The sequence below is a fragment of the Myiozetetes cayanensis genome, unplaced genomic scaffold (assembly GCF_022539395.1).
Source record: "Myiozetetes cayanensis isolate MyiCay16 unplaced genomic scaffold, myiCay2020 scf1, whole genome shotgun sequence".
NCBI classification, from domain to species: Eukaryota; Metazoa; Chordata; class Aves; order Passeriformes; family Tyrannidae; genus Myiozetetes; species Myiozetetes cayanensis.
Window position 1 is genome coordinate 122,701,300 of NW_026086604.1, and position 24,960 is coordinate 122,726,259.

The 24,960-nt window shown below is 34.8% G+C and overlaps 1 protein-coding gene and 1 non-coding gene across 7 annotated transcripts in view; one reads left to right on the forward strand and one right to left on the reverse strand.

Annotated features, from left to right (window-relative positions):
• DGKB (diacylglycerol kinase beta) overlaps positions 1 to 24,960 on the forward strand; it is a 337,929-nt gene that overhangs the window by 158,951 nt on the left and 154,018 nt on the right. The gene's annotated exons all lie outside the window — the stretch shown is intronic.
• TRNAE-CUC (transfer RNA glutamic acid (anticodon CUC)) lies at positions 5,304 to 5,378 on the reverse strand. Its single transcript has one exon. It is a non-coding gene; the product is annotated as a tRNA-Glu (tRNA).

Consider the following 24,960-nt stretch of genomic DNA (forward strand, 5'->3'; position numbering starts at 1 on the left):
TCAGATGTTCATTGATATGCTTCCCTGTTTGTCTGTAACCCGACACATGAAACTGATTTATCACCTGCCTGAAATATCCAACCACATTTACTTCTGCTAGGGTTACAAGAAAGCAAGCAACCCTACTTTCCAAACAACAGTGGAAGTGAATATAGCCAGTCATAAGGATTGATGCCTGGGTAGAAGTTGGGTAATATTAAAAATATCTTTGCACTCTGGGTTTCTATTTGCCTCTCTTGATTTCAATGGGAGTTTCACTATGGTGATCCTATTTATTTTGTTCTGTCGCTTTTACACTGAATATGTTATGATACTGAGAGAAGGAAAGGCTCTGCCAGTGTTTAGAAAAAATACTATGTTAAGCCAAAAAGAAGCACGGTGGCAGGAGGGTTCTTTGATAGTTCTTCAGTTCAGGGAGATAAATATCAGTTCAAATACTGACTGTTTTCTGCTTTCATTGCAAAATATCTCTGAAGAAAGAAAATTTTTTTCAAGGGAAAAAACTAACAATGAGAGTCGAATGAGAAAAAAGTCATTTTCTGTGATAATTTTTGAAGTTATTAGATTAATAAGCACAGCCTTAGTTAAATGACATTTCCCTTCTTAGGAGTGTTATTGACATTTTGATATGAGACAGAGCGACCTTTAATGAGATCTCAATCAAAGGTAATATTTATATAATGATACATGAATTCATAAATGCTAGTCAAATAAAAATGCTGTGGTCCATTTTGGCCTCCACCTTATGAAAATCCGTACAGGTCATAAGATGAGAAAGCTCAGTGAATGACAACTCTCACTTGACTGTCTAATTATGTCTGGCTAATTGTGTGAGTTAATGTTTGAAGCTGAATCTTGCAATGTAACTTAATCCATCATGCAGAAAAATGCATGGAAAAAGACCCTGAAATTTTCTCCTTTGTTCAACATATGATCTCCTTAATGTTTGAGTTTATGGTGATTTCTCTTCTCATTAAAAAAAAAGTTTCAGTTTAAAAAAAAAGGCAAAATTTATGTAAGCTGTATGTTAGCTACCAAAGAAATGGCAGACTAGTAGATAGATCCTTAAAATTCCTGTTTCAGACCTTAGTTATTACTAGTGATTTTTGTTAGGAAATGCTTTGTTTTACTAGCCAAAATCACAGTCTCTTACATTTTGTTGCAGCTTCAGAGGACAAAAATCTATGAAAAAGTGAGGTTACCCAAGATACATCCAACCTGACCTTAAACACTTCCAGGGATGAGGCATCCATGGGGCATCCCATAACTTTCTTTGCATGTTTTGAATTTATACTATAAAGCACAGATAAAATAGTGATGCTATTCTTGTACATTTGGTCATCTGCAAGTAATCTGTGATGTAGATTTTCCATTATATGGGTAAAGATATACATCATGATACCTGAGCATAAGCCCAGAATCAGAGCAGCCTACTTCATGTAATGCTGTTCAGTGTGCACATACCAGATCAGGTCAGAGATAGCTTAAGGAAGCTCAGTTACAGGACCAGACTTTTTGTCTTCATTGCATCTTTTTTTTCGGTGTTCATAGCTTAACTGACATGTGGTTTAATATGGCTCCTTCTTTAGTTATGCCAAGTCCAGATATTTGAAAATGCTTTATAATTACAAATTTTGACCTAAAACTTAATTTACTTTTTTATATAATATACAAATTTATATACATCCATATAATCTTTCTACACTCAAAATGTGAAGAAAAAAATTCCTTAAAATGTTTCTTGATAAGGAAAGAAGGAATATTGTGTATGGGTTTTTTTATTGTCTAGGTTATAAAGCTTTTGGAGGCAAAATGAAGAGATAGTAAAGGAGTTGTGGTTGTATTTTTAAAACATTGTTTTCAGTCTTGTTATACAGTCTAGATTTATCTGCTTGATTGAGAGAAGCTACCTGTGTCTCAAGAGGAAATTTTCCTTTCCAGAACTTCTGAGAAGCTTTGTGCCACTTCAATCTAGTCAGATTTATCTATCTAATTCTAGTATTTTATTCTGAAAATTTCTAATTTCAGTATACAACTGCCAAATTCTTTTCATTTTGCTGTGGGTAATTTTTTTGTTTGTTTGTTTGTTTTCTAAGGGTGGATTTCTGTTTGTTTCATTTTGTTTGTTTTGTTTTTTGTTTGGGGTGTTATTCATTTTTTTCTTTGTTCTGTTTCGTTGATTTGTTTGGGGTTTTTTAATATTGTACAGAATTTCTGAGGACAAAATATGTCCATACCAGAAAATGACATGAACAGCAAATAATCATAAGGATTAATATTTCTGAATTGTCACATCAGATATCAAAATGAAGCTTACAATGTAAAGCAGCACTTTAACCTTGTGTGCACAATATTAACTGTCAGTTTTGCCTATATGGCACCAACATGAGTGTATGCAAACAAAACATTAAAAAGTCACGGGGCTAATGAAATTGGTTCTTGTAACTTTTTGTCACCACAATATACCTTCATTTCATAAGTAATTGTCAGGAACTTAAGTAACTACCTCACCTCATTTCATTTTGTAGCCCCAGAAGTAAGTACACTTCATGTCTCTTGATTCGCAACTACATTCATGTTACTAGTTATCCCTTAAAAATGGCTCTCATGAATAATGAAAATAAATTCCCTTTCTACTCCCACAGCAAGAGGTTTTAAGTGCTACCACCTGGCATCTTAGCAAAAGATCATAATAACCATGTTTTCTTACAATAGTTCATTGAGATAGTACATGGCAAGAATGAACAAATTTCCACTCTTAGAGCCAAATTAGAGGCTCGATCTCTACTCAGGCAAAAATCATTAGCAACTTTGCCAGACCAAGACATAAATGGTTGTTCTTAGATGCATGATTTGTGAAATCCTCATTTTGTCTTAACTATTTGTTCTTGTTTGTTCTCTAGGAAGTTTAAAGTCAAACTGCTCTTCTTTCCCCACTGTGTGTTCCATCTTCTTTTCTGCTTTCTCTGTATATCTATCTATTCTGTCTTCATTTGTATTCAGCCCTTCACTCCTTTTCCCTCTTCATGGTTCATTCACTTATCCTGTAGTGCCCATTTATTAAGACCTCATCTTCTCGACTCTCTGTTTTTAACTCTGTCATTTATCTGTCACTGTTGTGTGATAGGAATTGTTCCTGCTTAACAAAATAAGTTTCTAATTCCATTTCACTAAGTAGGTTCAACTGCTTTGTGTGGACGTTGAAGCAGTTTAAAAGTGGCTAAAACAGTTTTATCTTAACCCAATTAAATTAAATCAATTTTGACCACTCTTTAACCACTTTAAAAGCAACCACACAAAATGAGTGCATCAATTTTGTCCAAATTAAATTAGATTAATCAGCACATTTCAAATCTGTAATCCCTTCCTATCCCTTTTCACATTCTTTTTCACCAGATCACAGAGTCCCACCCATTTTCTTTTTAATCCAGTACTCTAATTTCCAGACCAGTCTGATTCTGGAATACCCCTGAAAATTGTTTCAGATTAACAGACTGCAAAACACAAAATTTCAGAATAGAAGTAGCAGTTTCAGATAAACTGTTTCATTACAAAACAGTGCAATTAACTCAGTACTAGAGCACAGAATGTATTCTTGGAAATTAAATTCACTATAATTGACCAGTGTACACTTCAGCTTGTCAGAAAGGTTAGCAGGGTTTCTCAGATACCAAATATTGGAAATAACAAGGACAAATCTCAAAGAATAAATTAGTTAACAAGTATGTTGTCTGAATCAACCTCAGTCTTTCCTCTCTTCTTATTTCTGGGTGATAATAGCTATTCTTATTAAGGGATTTCTGTTTTAAGACTATCAGTTATCTAGTAAGGAAGCACAGGACTTACAGCTGAACGATTGCATACCATAAAGCAGCAGCTCTGAAGCACTACTTGTTCCTGTTCAGTAATCACTTGAATATAAGTTCTTGCTAGAAAGGCAAATGCAATCCTTGAATTTCTTCTGAGGGGAACACTGAGTAAACATAACATGCTCTGGATGTAGTCTTGGTAAGTTTGTCCAGCTGTGACATCCATATTTCAAAAAGGATGTTGAAAGATTCAAGGAAGTTCAGAAAAGTGTGACAAGATGGTTCAGAAGGTTTAAGAGCTTTATTGCAAAAGACAGTGAGGAGACAAGTTGATCAGTCTAAATGCACCTTAATGGGAAGAAAATATGTGGTAGTCAGCAGTCTGTTAAGATAGCGAAGATCCTCAAGATATAAGCTGAAACTAGACAAATCAAGGTTGGACATGAGTCACTGAAACTTAAAAACTAAGCAAATTAATCAGGGAGATAATCATCTGCTTACTTTCATCACTTGAGCTTGCAGTTCAAGACAGTACTATTTCTGCAAAAAAAGTTATGTAGCTCAGGAAGAAATGATGTTTCTTTAGGAATGGCAATGCTGAATGTTATTTCCTATTTAGACAAGAATCATAACGAACACTGCATATGTGGTGAATCCTTGGTCAGTGGGACCTTCCCCACGTACTTCAATTATATTTCTGGTTCCAAAGGAAAGAAGGAGGGGAAGCAGCAGTGAACAGGTGGGCTGTTGCTGGAGATAGTCCTTTCCATTCCAATTTGCTGGAGCTCCTCTGGCTGCTCAGTTCCTCAGCCTGCCTATGGTTGCTTGCTGCTCCAGTGTACATTATGCTGTACTGCTGCACATGTATAGCAAAAGAAATTTTGGCAGAGTAGATACAAAAATGAAAAGAGGCATAATCTTATGAAAGCAACAGAGTAGCAAAATAATGTAAAAAAAGTATAGTAATAAGAATTAAGGGTATCATAGTATAAAACAGATATACTATTATGATTATAGGGTCACCATGACCATAGTACTTACTAAGCAACCTTTTCTTTGATCCATAATACTGTGGATTTCTTATCCGCAAGTTATAACGAGAAGGAATATTTTATGTAAAAGAAAATGTGTGGCAAAGTAGTGGGCAATTTTCCCATTTCTTGCAAAGCTAAAATATGTAGCAGTTTGATGTTTAACAAACTAGCCTACTTGATTTGAACCATTTTACATATTTCTTCATGGGATGGTTCATAAAGTTTCCAAAGTAATAATAATGGCCAATCTTCGCGAGCGAAGATCCGGGGAAGGTCTTTACACCTTCCAGCCTGCACATTGGATTTTTTAGGTGAGACACAGTGTGCGCGGAACTGAGCCCACCCTTTAATCCTAAGGTTCATCTGCCGGGGCCAAGCGAGCTTGGACGGTGGCAGCGAGGTCCTTAGGACATAGATGGATTGCCTTTTTAAGGGCTAACGAGCTCCATCTGCCCAGGAGTGTCCCTGACCGGGAATCGAACCCGGGTCTCGGCGGTGAGAGCGCCATGCCCTTAACCACTAGACCACCAGGGGCTCCAAAGTTTCCAAAGTATTGTCAAAGCAAATACTTTACTTTAAAAACATTCTGTTCTTTTAATGTCCTCCTTCATCACATCATCTCAGTCAATCTCTTCAGCCTTTACTCCCCCTTCTGTTTAAAATCTCAAAAAGTCATTGCAGTTGATATGTGCCATGTGAGTCTTTACTGACGCTATTTAAAGGCTACTGAATTTAAAACCCAATTGATTCGTATGACAGTTTAAAAGTGAGGTTAATGGCAAAAACGATTTTGTAGTTCACAGAAAAAGTATAATTGAAAATGCTGCACAAAAGAGCATGTACATACGTGAAATTCAGTCGCAAAGCAGTATAGAATAATTATAGGTCTTCCTCACCCTTGGCTCATTGCTTAAACTGTGTGGATCTGCACCGCTTTGTGTACCATTTCTTTTTCTATAGTTGAAGTTAAACAGCATGTATGGTGTCTTTTTTCTGTCAAGAAGAGTGACAGCTTCTATAATTCCCTTGTTTCACAGAGTATAAATATTCCAATGACTGTTTTGATGGCTACAGTCATTGAGTTTTAACATGTATATTTATTGATTGCCTTGTTCTGATAATTTATGGTCAGCTGCCAAGAACAACTAAGCCTTGCAGTTAAAGATGTTTTTTTCAAGTTAAACTAAAAAAAATGAGGTTTCTAAATGTAAAACACATGTTAAATAACACAGAATTCTTGTATTTGGGTGATAAAAGAAGACCGGGCAATTAATAATTCCCCAGGAGGTGACTTTCTGGAAGCCCCTGCCTGCCATTATTTGCACAGAGTTTCATATGCAAATAGTTATGAAAGTGCTGCTGAGGAATCTCTAGCTCCAGGATGTATTTAACATAGCTTTGCTGGTCAGGTCAAGCTAGGAGATTGTATACTGGGCCTATATTCTTGAAAACATATAGACATTTACTCCTTGTGGGTGGAATATAAATGCCCTTAGGATGGCTGCAAAAATCTGCATTTTCTGCTAACTTGGATATACACAAACATATATATTGAACAGCTAAGCAGTTATAAATGCTAGGTGGATTTAGGAGTCTTATCTTTGGGAATGTTTTATTGCACTTCCATTCTTGATTTAGGTCTCAGTAGCAGAAGCAAAAATTGGTATTGTTAGTTAAAGTACTGTAACAGCTACAAGATTCCAAGGTCAAACTGGCAGCTAGTGTCTCAAATGGATGCAGAATGCATGGTAATTGCAATGAAAGAAAAAAAAAGTAGACTATAGTTTACTTGCAATGAGGCTCTTTGTAATTCAGCCAGTTTATAAAGATGTCTTGTGTCACTACAAATTTAGTGAAATGGTTAATAGGGTTAATGGTTAATAGCCCTTTTATTCCCAGTGCTGTGCCAAAGCAATACATACTTTAACCTTTCTGTATTCAGCAAATCTAACATCACAAACATTTGACTATGAAGGCACAGTCTTCATATATGTAAAAGCTGATTATGAAGTTGTACCTTAGTTTGTCCTGGTTTAGAACGGTAATGAAAGTTTGTCTTCTCTTAAATAAATATATAACATCACTATCACACTTGCCAAAGATAGCATCATTATGCAATATTATTTATACCATATGTAAGCTAAAGGACTGGAATGTCTTCAGCTTATGGTCCCGTCAGATATTGGAGAGAGTCAATACATTCCTCTCCAGATTGCTTTTCTAGCCAGTTGGTTGAATCCTTATGTCCTGCTATGTGCATCATTCTTGAAAATGAGCGGCCTGAAAGCTTGATAGAAATGAGAACCAAGGTTTGTTCTCTAAAGTTAAACTGCAGAGCCTCTGAAAATTGGCATTTTTAGGCCACAATGGGTAAGATAATTTCACTAGGAAATTTGCCTATGGATTTGCACTACTGCACTCTTTATATGCTGCTCCTTGTAAAATGAGGATCGTACAGAACTTCCTTTGGTTTTTAAGGGTTTTTGACAATTCTTTGTTTGAGCCAGATTGTATATATACTTTGTTAAAAGGGAAAACAAATGCAAGAAACGTATTAGCAGAGTTCTGTTTTCTGTGGTGTACCTGTATTTAGTTATTGTAAAGTCAGCCAAATGAAGGCTTTTCCTAGAAAAGCCAGGGAAACTTATTTTCCACACAGACTTTCTAATGGACTAAAGGCTTTTCCCTTTACCTGGCCAAAGTTCTTTTAACTATGTTTTTAAATTTGCAGTGACATAAGACATCTTATATACTGACTGAACTATAAAGAGACCCACTGCAAGTAAAACTGCAGTCTACCTTTTTTTTCATTACCATTGGCAAGTACCTGCCAATAGGAATTATAGCATTAACTAATTAGCAGTCACCACCAAGGCATAAATCACTACTATAGTCCTCAGTCAATGTTTTTTTTTTCTGGATATGGGGTTTGATTGTGAAGTTTTTAGGCACATGATCAAGGTCTTACTGATTTCATAGGTCTGATATAAATCCATGGCCCCATAAAAATGTTAAAGAAATCACGTGTTTAAATTTCGGTTGTTCTGGTTGTCATTCTAACTACTGAATAAACACCGCAGGTAATTCTAGCTGTGGATGCTGTGTTAATATTAATTTGTGAATTATCTATGCTGCATTACAAAAAAAAAAAAATTCTGAAACTGACTGTTTTGTTCTTGCACTGGATCAAGTTTTAAATAACATTTTTGCAAGAATCTAAGTACAGTACACCATTGAACCAGGATGGAGTACATCCAAGTATCAAAGGTACTACCTAACACTGTCAATATGTCATCTAGACATTAATTTCCCAAATAAAGGGTTTACTAGCACTTTGCATGTAAGTTGTATAACTTGTGACCAGCTGCTTCCGTGTGCAGTGCGTAACTGAAGGGAACATATGGCTTTAATTAAGTAGCCTATTCTAGCTGATTTTTAGGCATCTATCCACATGGCATGAAATATTTGTTGAATCCAAATCAAGTTTCACAGCTGTCTCTCGAGATAAACTGATTGACTGACATGAGCTGCTTTTAAACACTGTCAGGTTAGTTCCCATAACCTCAGGAGATTCAAACAATGGGAAAAAGAAAAAAAGACTCAGCCATATACATGAAAGCATATATGACTAGGCCAGATATACATGTATACACATATATATGTTTAGCATTTCAGGCTAACCTTAATGCATCTCTGTAACTACTGATGCTGGCATGCAGCAACACAGAGCCCAAATGATCGAGGAATCTCCATGTTTTTCTGATTTGGCTGTATCACGTACAGTGGTTTGACACCAACCTGAATTTTCACAATAAGGACATGTATAGCAATTGTGAAGTGGAAAAGGGTATTTATCAAAGTGCAGGACTGGTGCCTCACTGGTCGAAATCAGTGTACAACTGGCTGGTATTAACTACTAGGAAAAAACACTAAAAAAGACAGCCACTAAATACAATACTACTCTTGTTGTGTTAAATAAGAGCTTGTTTATTTGTTAAGTGCACTGAACAGCAGCTGAGTGAATCTGCATGTGATTAACTCTGATCGTGGGATGTACTTGCTGATGTAGATGGAAGAATGTAAAAATCAAGGTTACGAAATATGAAGAAATATTCATAAATCTTATGAAAGTGCAAGTGTATTTTCAGTAGTCTTTTAGAGCAATACATGCTGAAAGAGAAGACAGATAATCACAGGTGATCTCACATAATACACTGACCATAAATTTTACTAATGGTTTCATGTGTAAAATTAGAAGTTTTGTATTTCATTGTCAGGATTGGGGAACATCTTTCGTATCTGAGTTACATCTCTAGGTTTGTTTCAAAAGGCTGTGTTTTATTACACAAGATTTAGAATGGGAAACATGGGCTAAAAGGGATTCTGAAAATAATTTTAGAGGCCATGAAATTCTTCTTGGGTAAATTAGGCACTTGGAAAACTGATTGAATCATATAATGAATTCTGACTTACTGATTTTCTATAGTATAGTGGTGATGGCAAGAGCCCAAAACTGACAAGTGCTGTGAGGGAAGGGTGAGAGTACTTTAAATGCCAAGTTTGGAACTCTGTAATTAATAAGCTGCCTCTGGTCTCTACGAAGATAAACTAAATTTGAGAAGATGTGTTAGTAATGATAACTTTTTACAGTACATGATTTATACATCCATGGTAGACCTGCACTCTGTGACTTTTAATGCTCTTGAAAATATTGTGGTGAGCTGGAATGTTATTTAAACCAGAAGAAATAGACTTAGTCAAAGGATGGAAGGGGAATATAACTTTCTTGACACATCTACATTGAATAGTAATGTAAGCCAGACTGAGAAGAAAATGGGTATATGACCCTTAAATGAAGGAATAACGATGATAAATGTAAACAGTAAACCCCTCAAGGCTTACTCGTTCCTGGGGCTTAGGCATGGAATAGTTTCCCAAGCCAGATAAGATGGTATAGCAGTTAGGAGAGATATTTATCAATAAAAATAGTCCTTAAATGTGTTTTAGTATTGTTTGTTATGTTATATTCAACTCTTGTAATGACTTCCGAATTTTAAAATCAAGAACTTTCTCCTTTTTGCTAGAATGCTTCCTTTTCTGTATTTAATCTTATTTAGTATTTATCGTGAACTGTGACGTAAATAAATATCAAATGCCAGATTTAATCAGAGCTAATAAATCCAAAGAAAATGATGTTTCAGATAAAGCTTTTCATGCCTCCAATCCAGGACAGTCATGACAAGAACTGACCTTTTATTCTGTATTTGTATAGTCTTCTTTGCACTGGGGATCATGACAACAATTCTTAAATACTGTGTTAATACAAATAATAAATAACTGTGTCCTGGCACAGGGCAATAGGAAGAACTTTTGGGAGGCAATCACAGTATTTTTGGCTGCAGAAGGCAGTATTTTTGTAGGGCAAGTAATATTGCTTTCTCTGTTCCCACCAAAAATTTCTAACGAAATAGAATTAATCTTTTAGAATTAATCTCTATGCAATTAGATTCAAAAGCTGGGGGATTCTAGAGTATCCATGTCAAACTGCTTTGCTCAGGGTTTTGCATTTGGAATAACATACCTGCAAACTTCATGGTTCTATCATTTAACAGCTAAACCCTTGCTGTTTGGAAACCATGGCAGCAAGATATGAATTTGTCAATAAGAAAATGACTGTGTATCAGGCTGACAGTAATAATGGTTGATAAAATAAAGACAGTTGTTTTATAGAGAAGTGTTTAATATTGAAATCTCCTATTAGAAGTACTTCTAATCTGTGATCATGGATTCTTAACTGCTGTATTTGACTTGTGTAACTGTGTGTGGTAACAGAGCTGTGCCTAGTTTCAAGGGGAAGAGTATGGTAGGAACTTTACCTCAGTGTTACAGAAGATCAAATAAAAAAGTCAATGTGTTGATAGGAGAAACAATTGACTGTTTTAATCTAAAATTGACCTATGAGTATCAGCAATTAATTTTAGTGCTGACTTCCTCTACACAGTGAAGAAGAAAGTAACAGAGTAACAGCACAAAAGTGATTTTAAACTCGAAGTTCCTTGTACACTGAATTACTGAGAAACAGTCCTGTATGCTTCTGCCTGTGTTTGGTTTGGCTGTGCTCTCTCTGCAGTTCCATTTTTCCATAGCTTAAGAACTAGAAATTCTGTTTCACTGAGGAAAGGAGGGTGTATTACCTGCCAGTATGTGATAGGAAGGTTTGGGTTTTGTTTTGGTTTTTTTATTTACTTTATCCAGTTAGGGTGTCTTGGTTTGATTTATGAAATTGTGTTTTCATTCCCCCAGAGAACAAAAAGAAAATATTGTCCTGTAGAGTCTGCACTTGGCTGTCAGTTGAGTCCAAGATACCCTTGCTTGGCCTGCTTTTGACTCTCAGGGGGTACATCTGTGTTGGTAGTGCTACCAGTGTGAGCGAGGAGTTTGCTCCCCTCTCTATCTGCTTCATGTGTAGAACACTCCAGCTTCATCTCTACAGCTTGTCAAATTTGCTGTGTGTGTAGTTCACCCTATTTGACATATCTGTAGCTTGCAGATTCCATTTTTTCAGTGGGATGACATCAGATAGCTGAGAATAAATATAGGCATAAGAGAATAAAACTGAGGCAGCATCTGTCTAGTTACTGGGGGTATTTTTGTTGGACTGGGATTGAACCAGCTGAAGCCAATTTTGTGTCATGGTTATGGAGTAGGGTTCAAATTCAAGACAGTCCCTAGTCTACCTTAGAAAAATCAGTGCCAACTTTCTTTACCTGAGACCACGAGCAGGCAAAAATACAGTCAGATTGTGTGAATAGGGCTGAAGCTGAGTTCAAGGTAATAGAATGATGAAGAAAAACACTGGGCAACTTTAGGACTCTGCTCAGTGTACTAAGTTCCCCTGTGAGATGAGGAGTCTAATACTTACTAAATGCTATAATGCACTTTAGCACTATTAAAGTCAAAGAGTTCCTGTGGACTTTAATATTAGAGTCCACACACAGCCTTTGAGATTTTAGGTAAAATGATCGGTCAAGGAATCCATTAGTGCTCCCATTACCATTGTTATTGCATTGTTTTATTAAAAAATAAAAGTAAAAAAATCAAACAGAAACAAAAAACACCATTTAGTAAACACATCTGAGGTAGTATTTTGACTATTTACAGACTCATTTGTATTTCTAGTGGTTTCCTGTGGTAGTGAAGTCCTGATAGAGGGATGGAAAACAAATAGCATAAAACCTTACAGAAGTCACTTAAAAAAGAAACAGCAACAACAAATATTAACAGTAGCTCAAGAGATTCTGTATCTCTTTTTAACAGTAATAGATGTTTTTCAGTATTGATTATTTGCATATGGAAGTTGTTATGTGCAAAATCACTCGTTTGGATGCTTTCTACATTAGCATGTTAATGTAAGGCTATCTAGACCATAATATGTTTCTTTATTCAGTGCAGTCTCAGGATTGAACCTCTGCTTTCTAATGATGGGGTGACAAACATTTATTTCAAACATGTTTAAATAAAAAATACAAAAAAGTATGAATGTATGATAAGATATGTATTGTATATCTAACTCAGGTCAAAACCAGAATTTCAGTGGAATGAAGATTTATTTTCATTACAACTGTAGGGATAAAAGTTCTATTTCCTTAATGCATATGGATTTTTGATCATTGATTCCACCAGTATTAAATGTTGTGTATTTAAAAAATCAAATATAGAGAGCAGAGTAGGCTTCACATGAATCACACTTTAAACACTTGTCCAGTCAAAGAGCTACAGGAAGATCATTAGAAAATGCTTTTGAGAGATTTCTTAAACTTTGTTGGTTTTGTTGTTAAGGATTGGATGCATATGTTTTGGAGTAAATAAATTCTTCTGAAAATACATAGCTGACACATACCTGATATGCATTAAGATGATTTTCACTACAGTAGCTTTACAATTGTTTTACTGAAGTAAAGATGGGTACTTGTGCTCACAGTACTTTTTTCATTATGAAACCTTTTACAAGCTGCTGGTTTACTTCACAATTAAAAGAATAAAAAAATAAACTAAATTACAAAGTGTTTTTCTTTTGTTACAATCACAATCTAGTGTGATTGAAACCAGAAACCTAAGTAGAGGAAATTTCTTGGTAAGGATCAAAAAAGTTGATTGAGTCATCAATTGGATATGAATATTTTTAGTAAGTCCTAATTTGATTCTCAGGAGCACTTTTTGCCATATTACTGGTGATACCCTGAAGTTGAAAAGTGAGCAGTTTTTCTCTAGGCAAGGTGAGGAAAGTATTGCAGTAAGTTAATTACTGAAAAGATTGCCGCTCTGAATTTGTTACTCAGATATTTTTAGGATGGTCTTAATTATAAAAAGAATGCCGATAAAAAAGAATTTATGATTTTAACTAACAATTTCTCCTCTAATCAGTAGCCCTAAAGCTATTTGAATCTAAGTCATACAGGTTGAAGTTACAGAATTGGATGTTTCTTTTTAACTTCTAAGTAAGCTAGCCTTCTATTTCTTGATAGCTTAGAGGGTGAATCTGTAATATACAGAGCTAAAGTTAATTTTATTTTTGTTATCTCTTGTAGTATTTTTTCAGTAATTTTCCCATATATGTTTTCTCATACTTCTTCATTTTGCAATTTTTGAAAAGCACTTTATTAATCTAATCAAGAGTTTCTAAAACTTCTTTATTCACTAAATCTTACAGTTGGCAAAAAAGCAAACTACTAAAATGATTTATATGTAGTTGTCCTAAGTAGGATATTATGAAGTCAGTTTTACCTGGTCATTTTTTTGTTACAGCTTCATTTTTCTGATCATTTGCACACACTTGTAACATTTCCTGATGTAGGCTTTCATAACCTCTGCTGAAGAGGCTTTCAGAACAATACATAAATTAGCACTGTTGAATTTTGGGAGCATTCATCTGTGTGTGATCTGTCTCTGTGGGCATAGCTGCAAATAACAATGGTTTGTCCCTGTTTACTTATTTTCCAATGATTCAGTATGGAGTCCTCTCATACAGCTGGAGGGTCAGGTGGGAAGGAGAGTGAAAGAGTGAAATAAATGCACAGAAGTGCAGTTTCCTTGTAAGTGAGGTAAATTTTGAAACCTCAGTCTACTATGATTCAGTGGCTGAATTACTAGAGCAGGAAGTTTAAATTAATGTTTTTCTCTTTGCCTTGCTGGCTGAGGTTTTTCTTAGCAGGTTAATCATCCTTTTTCAATCTACATGTTCTGTTTTACTTGTATTATTTATCCTAGTGCTTTTAAAATATATATATTTAAATTGATTAAGAGTCTAAATTGGCAATACTAATCCAGTAGGTTAGAGTGCAGACACATATGCTGAGTGTAGAAAGCCTTTAGTAGCTTTTAAGATTGATTAGTTAAAATAAATAACTATTCTGTGATGTCCAGTAGCCAGAAAAGGTTTAACTACACAGCATTTTACTGTGGATATTTCATAAGATTTAGCATTTAATAAATTGAACTTTTAGTCATGTTTAAAAGAGAAGCAAGAGTAATTTGTATGCATTGGCTACTGATTGTAAATTATAAATCTGTGGGATTGAGTTCAAATTTCTAATTGGTGGGAAAAAAATCAGTAATTAACTGGGAGTACAGAAACGATTTTCTATCAAAGCTGTCTTCCACAGAGAATTCTACTAAAGCTGTTCATGATTATAAGGGTTATGATACATGGAAACACTATAATTTGTATATAAATGTCAGCATGGTATAATCTGATTATAAAATGCTTTTTGAAATTAGAGTGTTCCAATTGGGTGAAATAGTTGAATGTATGACTATTTGCTTAGAGTTGGGTAACTATCGGGTTCCACAACATAAGGATGCCTTGAGCGGCAGGGTAGGTGTGAGTTGTAGGCAGTAGGAACAAAGAAAGCAAAATAAGATATTTGCATTATCCGTAGTTTAGTCTGATGGGTGCCTACACAAACATAAAATTCATGGTGCAGCAGTGTCCAAATGCCTGCAGTTCTGCAGGGTTTTTTTTTGACAACTATACAAATGGTTGTTAGATGTCCTGATTTTTCAGTTGAAATTTATGTTTAATGTCTATTTACTCATCTGTTCTAAATATTCTATGAGGTGTTTAGCACCTTTGAAATGTGTTCTGTTTTTTAAATAAATTAATTCTTTATAATTCACTCTCCTTTTCAGCAGATGCTAGAAGAATTAAACCTTTGCTTTTGTGAGTCAGCTACTGAACAGATTAACAGTTACTAGACAGCAAACATGCAGCCGTACCCACTTCCTTATTTCACTCATGCCTTCATTTCCTACAGTGGGTAAACAAAGTGACGTCTAAATTAAAATATATACTATTGAAGTTTTACAAAAATCTGCTTGTAGAGATTGCTTACATTGGTGGAGGGACAGTTCTTTGGTGGGGGGTCATTTATTTGGTGCTTTTTTTCTTCAGGAGAGTGAGTAGGTGGTCAAGAGGATTGGTGATCCAGTTCAGGTAGAAAGTCTACATCAGTTTTTGATCTTGCACAGGTCTACTAGAAGAGTTTAGCCATGTCTAGAGACAGTGTTGAAAGAAATGTAATCTATGTCCCTCAGGGTTGTCTGGGTCCTGCTTTCAATTAAGTATTATTATTTTAACCATTTGATCTGGGGTTTTTCATCTGGTTCAGATTTTAAAGTAAAAAGGAAACATTATGACAAAAACAACCCTTTACTCATATTATCACGTTATTAAGAAATGTAACTACCTCTCTTCTCCTCTTTAAAGTTTATATTTCTGTCTTCAGTACTGTGAATTTTATAAAAATTTCATTATAGATATTGTAATGATATTCTACATTGAAAATGCAGGTGTTGAAATTATATGGTTTAGTAGTATTGGTTTGCATGAGGTCAGGGATCAGAATCTGGTTTGTCTGTTGTGGGCAAATGAAGAAACAATATTAAACAGTAATGAAAATGATAACTTTAGCAATTGGTTTCTTTGTGAAAACAGTAATGTAGGATGATTCCATTTCTTTATAGTCTTATGTCGTGCTGCATTAAAACTTCAACTGAAGATGAATAAGTAGTGAATCTGTAAAATAATAACCCACATATCTAAATGTTCTAAGGACTGTAAGAACTTCAACTCTTCTTCATTTTTTTTCCTTTTGCTTGAAAAGTGTAAAATACAGCCTTGCTGAAACTCTATGTGCCAACCTATTGGTATTATCATAAATTTATTTTTAGAGAAAAGGAAAAGGGCTAAGAATGAATATCACAGTGAAAATGCTGTGTTTATTTGAACAGCAAAGGAAGAGTCAAATGGTTAATATATGTCAGTATTTCTTTTAAATTCAGAAGCAGCAGGCAAGGTGACTTTCAACCCAGGTTTATAATCTCTGCTCAGCCACATGAAACTTGGTGCTAGAAGCAGACCTACAAAAACCAAAAATGTCACAAATGCTGAAGAGCAAATGAACTTTCCCTCAGTTCTCTTGCTTTGTTATTCATTCCCTGTGATTATTCACTTCCATGTTTCTGCATAGTGTTCTTGACTGCCTTGTCCATCTCATCACTGAGGAATCTTGATACAGGGGGAGAGCTTAAGGAGACAGCAGGAACAAGTGGAAGCAGAGAATACCAGAGAAGCATAAGAAGGTTTATTATATATATATTATATATATAATATTATATATTATATATAATATATATATTATATATATACATATACATACATACATATATATATCAAATATATAGGATGTCACAATACCTAGGAAAGATGTCTTGCTTAAATCTCAAAGGTAGCAGGAGATAAGTCACAGATACACATCATATTAAAATTTTGCACATATCTGGCAAGGATTTGTAGCTTTTTTTTTTTGCTTACCTGTATCTACCCATTCTACATCACCTTCAGCTACATAGACCAGGGAACTATGCATCACTTAAATCAGTCCTTGGACCATTTTGAATGTCTTAAACTAATTTATCCCTCTCTTCACATTCTTATACAGGAGATAAACATATGGGCTTTTATCCCTTAAGCTTCCAAACATATTTTTTGAAGCAGAGTTGCAATCTAGTGTGGGCAATTATTCACTGAATAAATAGGATTTACAGTGTTTTTTATTTATAGACTTTTATATGACTCCCTTTGCAGTAAAAATGGTTGCAAATTAATATAATTTCACAGTGAGTTTCAATATAAGAAAATAGTATTCCCATTTTACAGAACCCAGAGCCTGAAAACAAGAACATAAAAGCACCTAAATCTCCAGTTCTGTAGTGAATTTGTTTGTAGAAACACAGGTAACATTAGATGATGGTCTAGAAAACTTTCTTATTTTTAATTGTTATGTTGGCATTCTGCAGAAAAACTTTATTTATTTAAGGTTATGTGTCTAATTGTACTCTCTTTAGAAAGTGCTGTTACTAGGGAGTTCCACACATACAGCAGGCAGATGTATCAATCTGTGTAAATATTTCTGAGTTCAAAGAGTGACTTGAAATCAAACTGGTTGTTTTCTCTCTTCTCATATTTTGTATATTTAGCAAGACTCTTGTATGAACCTGACAGGATGGAATTAGTGGGAGATTCTCTGAATTGATCTAAAATGTATTCAGACAGTCTCTTTCTTTCAGCTTTGCTACTGTCAGTTTTGTTGGGTGTGAAATTCATGAACAAAATATTTGATTTCAGGAGGTTTTTTTGTTTGCGGGGTTTGGTGTTTTGTTTGTTTTTGTTTTGTTTTGGTTTTATTAAAGGGATAAAATGTATCTTCTGTGGGGTTTTTTGAGGGGTTTACAGGATGAAAGGTCTTAAAGTCATTTTCTGATGCCCACATCCATTGAAAAATGTATGAGTGATATGTTCTTAAATCACGTGTGAATTTTTGCAAGTCCAGTTATTTTTCTAGCAGCCCTGTTGGAAAAAAAAAAAAAAGACCACTCATTTATTTACGTTAAACAATATTCAATCAATTAGTGTGATATTTTACATTTTTGTAGACAAAACAAAGAACTTAAAATAAAATTGTATTAATTCCTACTGTAAGCAATCAATTAAAGAAAGAAATTCATTGTAGAAAACCCGGCATAATCATAAGTGATAATTCTTATACCTGATGTGAATGAGAAAAATTAACTTTTACTTTTAATTAAATATCATGCCAAAAGGTATTCAAGCCATTCTGACATATGTAGAAGATAGAATAATAAAGTACAGACCCAGTCTTAATCACTCTGCATTATTAAACATTAATATACTGTCATTAACAGTACCTGTTATAATCCATGTCATTTTGTGCCTTGCAAGTGAAGCACTCATCTCATTTCCAATACTAATCACAAAAGCAGATGCTTAAGGTTCTTGAATAACCCTTTTATTGCCATGCTTTGAACATATGTTTCCAAATGGAGTCTGAGCAGTGTCAGTGAGGGATATTATAAAAAAATTAAAAGTATTATGCTTTGGCTGTGCTGTGGAGAGCTTTTCTAATTATATTTTATGTTGATTCAAATACTAGATTCCAATTTGGATTCATCTCACAAGCCCATTTTGCCCAGTATTGGCCAAGGTCCCTAGAAATGTGGCGACTTAAGAGTCCTGCAAGAGATCCCTTTTTTTTTTAATTGTTTTTCTAATCACTTGATAATTGAGGGTGCAGTGTAGTGCCACATTTTTCATGGAGGAACAGGAGCTGACACATTACTTTCTGGGTGTGAACTGAATACTAGATATTGTAAAATTGCCCAGTCTGCATAAATAAAGTGAGTCACTATACAACACTCTGTTGTATGAGATGATGTCCTTCTCTTTAAACTACATAAACGTTATTGTCTATATGTAAGGATTGTAACAGAATAGTATTTTTTCCTACTTTCTCTCTGTGGTGTTAAATCATTTAACATTAAGTCTTATAATACCTCTTTGAGTTAAGTATGTAATTGTCCCCTTGTTGGATTCAGTTAGATTCAGAATAGAAAAAGTGTGCAGTTAAATCCAAATCTGGGCAATTTGAAATACTGATGTTAATGTGGTCTCAATCATTATGCCTCTACTTAAATCTCCTACAGGAATTTTTAAGTATCGTGGAAGATAAATGGTTTTCATTTTTTTAGGTATTTATTAATTTTACTGTCCTCCATCGCTGGACATTTATACACGCTCATACTTAAGAACAGAAATTACATGTGTAAATACTAAAATACAGGAAAAGACTCTTGAAGTTCACTATATTAGCAAGATGGAAAATGGAGAACATTATTTTTCATATATGTCGTAATGGTAGAGATTTATGCATACTAATACCAGACGAATCGTAATAACAGAAGCTAAGTCATTTTGAGGCAGAAGTGTATGAATTACTTTTTTTTAGTTGACAGTTTCCCTGTAAGTGACTTGAGCAAGGTCACAAAGACACACTAGTACTTTCTCACTCCCAGAAGGTGCTAAATGACCATAAAACATCCTGCCCTTCACTGTAAGCAATCTTGGGTCTAAGTATAGAAATTTATGATCCACTTTTTGTAGAAGCTACTGCTTTAGTTTTGAGACTTGGTAGGAATGGGATTTTTCCCAATGCCAGACTGAAATCTGAAGGTTAGATAGGCTCCTTATTGTTGTAGGAAGACTGGATTATTTTCTTTTTTTTTTTTTTTTTTTGGGGGGGGGTAGCAGTTCCAATTTATTCACATTTACATTCACCTCTAGAAAAAAGAATACTGCTCAGCATCATTCTCTACCTTTGGATAAGCTCAAGAGATACTTTTCTGAAAAACAACTTCTTCACTCCTTCCCTGTTTTCTGTCCTCAGCCATCTTTGCAGCTCCATTGATTTTAAACATGATCCCTAATGAAATAAGATGTTCACGAGCATATTGCTATATTTGTGTAAGCATCAGTCTGATTTCTGAGTGAAGTCAAAGAGATGTGGAAATATCCGTAATTTATGAAAATCAGTAGCTGGTGTAGGAGAGAGGCTGCTTTTGAAAGAAAAGCTGAGAGAACTCAGCTGCAAATCTAATTCATAGCAATACTGCATTAACTATCATACATATAGTTTTGAAATAGCTACAAAATGGCACAATTTCTTGGCCATCAGAGTTGTTTTGGTAGTTAGAGATATGTAAGTATAACAGACAGGCATGTAAACATAACAGACAGACATATCAGTAAAAAATGAGTTTCATTAGTTCTGATGCTTGAAAAACAGGTTTTTAAATTTCATTTCTCCATACCATTTTTTAATCTTTTTTTTTGAGTATCTAATTGGCATAATACTCTCCTATAAATAGTGCTTTTGGGTTTTAGTTTAGTGTTCAACCTTCTTCCAGCACTTGCCATCTTTAATGCAGCAATGGCCGCTTAAGATCTTTCTTGACATCTTCATAGTTCGTGTTCTTCACCACTTGATCCCAAAATGTCCATGTTTTTTTGATTAGTCCTAGCTTTTTGTCCTAAATTTTTGGTCTTCAGATATAAGTAGTTGTCATTTGGAGTTCTCTTGTGGGTTCTCATTCTGAATTTTTCTCTTCTTTTCCATTTTAATCAGTGCTGTTTGCAGGTCTTCCTTGATGAGCCTGAAAAGATAGGTGTCATTCATTAATCTGTTTTTTCAATATCCTCCTACATAGGACAAACAGTGCATTTTCATCTCATAATGTCAAATCCATTATGGGTTACAAGTCTAAATAGGGCAAGTTTAGGAGAAATGTGCCTTCTTTTGGATTCCTGAACCATTTACACTATCTACTGTTGTTACAGCTGTCCTGTACAAACAGGAAATATGAAAGGCTTTTACTTTTGCAGCTATGGTAGGTATTAGAGGGGACAGATGGATGCCATCACCAAATATTTATCCCTCTGCTCAACTGCAACATCTCTGTCATCTGCATGTATATGTAGTTTATTCTCCTTTGTGTGCCTGATCAGTTTAACCATCCAGGCAATATTTGTGTTTCTGATGCCACTTACTGAGCCAAACTTATTCTTCAAGGTATAGTGTTAGCCAACTGTACATTTAACATTTACTAAAAACTACTTGAAACTTTTAGCTCTGTAGACAAAAATATGTTTTGCTTATGTAAACTTCATCTCTGCTAGCTTATTTTACGTATAGTTGTACTGCTGAATCCTTTTAAGATTTGACAGGCTCTCTCTGTAAGGTTGAAATGTTCAATATGTTCAAGACATACTGTGAAAGCAAAGTAAGATCTAATTTAGCAGGTTCTTGACAATTACAGTTTTGTTTGGGATTACATACTCTTTTTTTCCCCCTGAATTTTGTTTTCTATTTCAAGCAAACTGCTCTTTTTTGGTCAGTTCCTTGCACGAGTCAAACAATAGGCAACTGCTAAAGTTAACATGGCTCTTACACCACAAATATCCCTACAATTCTCTGTGATTCCTTACATACAAATCTTGATAATCTGGAATCTACAATATGTTTACAGACCATTCCCTGCATCTATTGAAATCTTTAGTAGACTTTTTGTTGTTGTTCTTGTTTCAGTTCAAGGGCAGCTAATTTGTCTTCTCGCTTCCCAGATTATTTGGCATATGCAGAAAGCATCCATCAAGACATGTCTTAAAAGACTGTAGTTGATTGTCTTCTGTACATTCTATTGAACAGTGGTAGGTGCACTATTGAATCGCCCAAGTTATCAGCCCAATCCACAAAAAGTCGGCTTATTTATACTGGTGAATTTGTAGGGACAGATCATTTAGTAAAACTATTTAAATTCAAGCTGGCAACATTTTCTCTGAAAATTGATACTATTGTATAGTAATTTAACAAAAAGATTCTGGATGATTGGATGGGTCTTAATATAGAATCCAATATTGTTGCTTGAAAATTAATTTTAGGAAGTATCATAAGATTGATTTTGAAAAATAGGTGAGCCTGTTTAATTTTTTTTTTCGATAGTCAATTCTGTTTACAGAATAGTGCCTGTATTTTGTGCATTTTTTTCCCCAACATTCAGAAAGTTAAAAATGATAAGTAAAATAGCGAAGTAATGCTTATGTTGCAGGGAGCATTTTTAAGAAAACCAAAATGTATTTACAGCCAAGTTTTCATCTGGACCTTGAAATTACAGATGTTTGTATCAGAATTCTAGTTGTAGAATTTCTGTTCATCCAAACACAGGACAAAAACATTGTCATTGTAACCTTTGTGTACAATCAACAAACCAACTGAGCTCTAGCTGCTAAACATACATAATGAAAATCTGTGGAGATTTAAGGATAAGAACCAATCACTGAAATAACATGGAAAATCATTTCAAGTAGCTAAGGAGAACAAAGGTATCCTAATCTGTCATGTGCAGTCTCTAAGCAGAAAATTATTAATTCTGTTGGAAAAAATAGCTGGTTAATAATTATTAGTGGCACTAGAGTATTGAAGAATTTAAGCAAAATTTGCTTAGGCAAAATCATTGCTTTGGATCCTCAGATGTAGCTGAGGCATGCTGTAAAAGATGCCAGGTAAAGCTGAATTAGAGCTGTTTTGTTGTTCCCTGATTATGGACAGATAAAAAAAAGCTCCAATTGATTGTACCTAGCCATGGGTGTGTTCATAATGCTTTGAGTAATTCCTGTGAATCTCCACAGTAGAGGAACATTTTTGGTTTTTATTTTATGGGCCAGTTGTGTAATCTGGGAACAAGAAGGAAGAGGAGGATGTTAATAAAATCTGTGTACAGTTTTGCAGCACAGGTCACATCAAAATCTTTGGCTGCACAGTATTACCACAGCAGCAAGCAACAAGTAGAAGGGGCTGGGAAAGTGGGGCTTGTTTTCATCACTGTGCCTTTTTTTTTTTTTTTAAAGTAGTTAAATGAAGTAACAAACAAATGAATGTGGGAGTTTTTCAGAAACTCAACTATCTGTCATTTTCATCTCCAGGAACATTTTTTATTTCAATTATAATTTAGTACAAAGCTGGATTATTGATGACAATTCTCTATAAACATGAGCTTTTAAGATCAGGATGGACAACTGTTTAGACCTTCATGGCTGGGAATCATGCCATTACTACCCACAGCCGATGAACATACATGGCTATTTGGCTCTGTACCTCATGCCATCTGTTCAGATGGCATTTTGCCTGCTCACAAATTGGTTAGACCTGTGCCAAGAGCAATTGCTCTAGATGGTTACACTGCAAAACACTGCAAGTGGTTCCTATTTTGTACAAAGACTCTCTCTTTTGGACACCACTTTAACACTTTGTTATATCCTGTGGACATACCTGTATACTGCAGTGACTGGACACAGAAAAAGATCATGTCCTTATCCTAACTCTCTATTACTACTGAAGCTACCTTTCTAAACCGTAAGAGGGGAAAACAAAATACATGTCATTTGAGTTGAACGTGTTTCTCCTTATTTTCCATCTGAAAAATAATCATTAATTACAAGTTGGTAAGAGCTAATGAAAAGCTCACAAAACTTAATAGGAACATCAACACTGATATCAGGGTAGAGTTGTAAATTATAGATTACAGTGTGTGCTTACTAGTGGACAAAGTCAAGTCAACTGATAGTTGCTGCTTGTGGTTGGTTGATTAATTGGTTTCTGGAATAAGTTTCTGAGAGGAGTAACAGGTTACAGAATTAAATTCAGCTGATGTATACCGTAACCAGAAGTCATCATCAAGTCACATTTATACAACCTATAGAATAATTCTGCTGAGTCTTCTCTATTGAATAGATATCCATGTCATACAACTGGCACATTTGTTGACAGCCTCAACTGTGAACCATGGAAGTGAACTTATTGCTTGCCAGCAGAAGCAGCTCCCGTAGGTAAAAGCCAAAGGATATTGGCAAGGAAACCTAAGCTCAGTGGATAAATATAGGACTTTATGTAGAAAATGCTGTCATCCTGCCAGGTTGCATAGCCGCTAAAATAATTTTAAAATCAAAACTAAAGTAATATTTTTGTTACTTGCAAGAGTTACAATGTAGAATTCAAAGTATGTGCAAGTGTAAAGCAATTATTTGCCTTTTTGTCTTTGAGTGTAATTAAGTGTAGGAGTATTGTTATTTTCTTTCTGTGGACTTCTCCCTGTGCATGAATGTCACTGCTCACTTTGAGCATGCTTAGTTGAAGCAGGATGATATCATTTACGTGGGTGAGTTTCTATATATTTGCTAGTGGGAGATATGATATTTTGCTGATTATAATCTGGAAGTGTTGCCAAAGCCCTTCATCTGAGTTTCACATAAGTAATACTGACTAGGTTTTGATTCCTAGAGGAAACCCAATGGGAAATAGCTGGGTAAACCTTAAAAAGGAAAGCAAAGAAATCAAAAGTCAGATCTGTTTGGAGGGCAGGATGTAATTTGGGTGGGTATTTTCTTGTTTTCACAAATCACTATAAAGATAAGATAAAGCTAAGATCAAGTTCTTATACAGAAGAACTTATTTTTACTTGTAAGTACTTTTAAGTTCATTACAAATTTTATATTGTGCAGCTCCTGTGTTGTGAGGTGACTCATAAAGCTGATGAATCCCAACCAACTGAATATCTGTAAAAAAAACACCTCGTTAATTTAAAAGAGGCTAAGTTGTTATTTCTCAGTGAAATTTTCATATAGTAGAACAATTGATAGTTGTTCTGATGATTTAAACCATTTTGTGTAAGGACTGTATCAGTTTTGAAGAATGTAGAGAATGCTTTAGAAGGCCTGTCACTATCCCTTCACATTAGGCATAGTGTGACACAACCTTTAATCCCATTTTAGTACGTCAAGGAAGCAGCATTACATGTTCCATGTTCTAAGGTTTAATAATTCAAATTTTGTTCAATAAAAACAGATGACAAAAAATACAGAGGTTAAAAAGATAGTGGTAATGATTTTCTGAGAATTCACACATTCTGTTCTTTTCCATTTATCTGTACGAAAGATGGTTAATACTGAAATCTGTTGTGTTCACACTGAAGCTTTGTGGTGGTACAGCCATCCCCCCAGCCCTCCTCCTCAGTCTACGCTATGATCTCAGAATAAACTACAGAACTGGCAGGACATACCTGTGTACTAGTATTAGTACCATGAGGCTAAAAAGCAATAATTTTCATCTACTTGTATTTTCATAGTAGAAAATTGCCTTCTTGTGGGAATG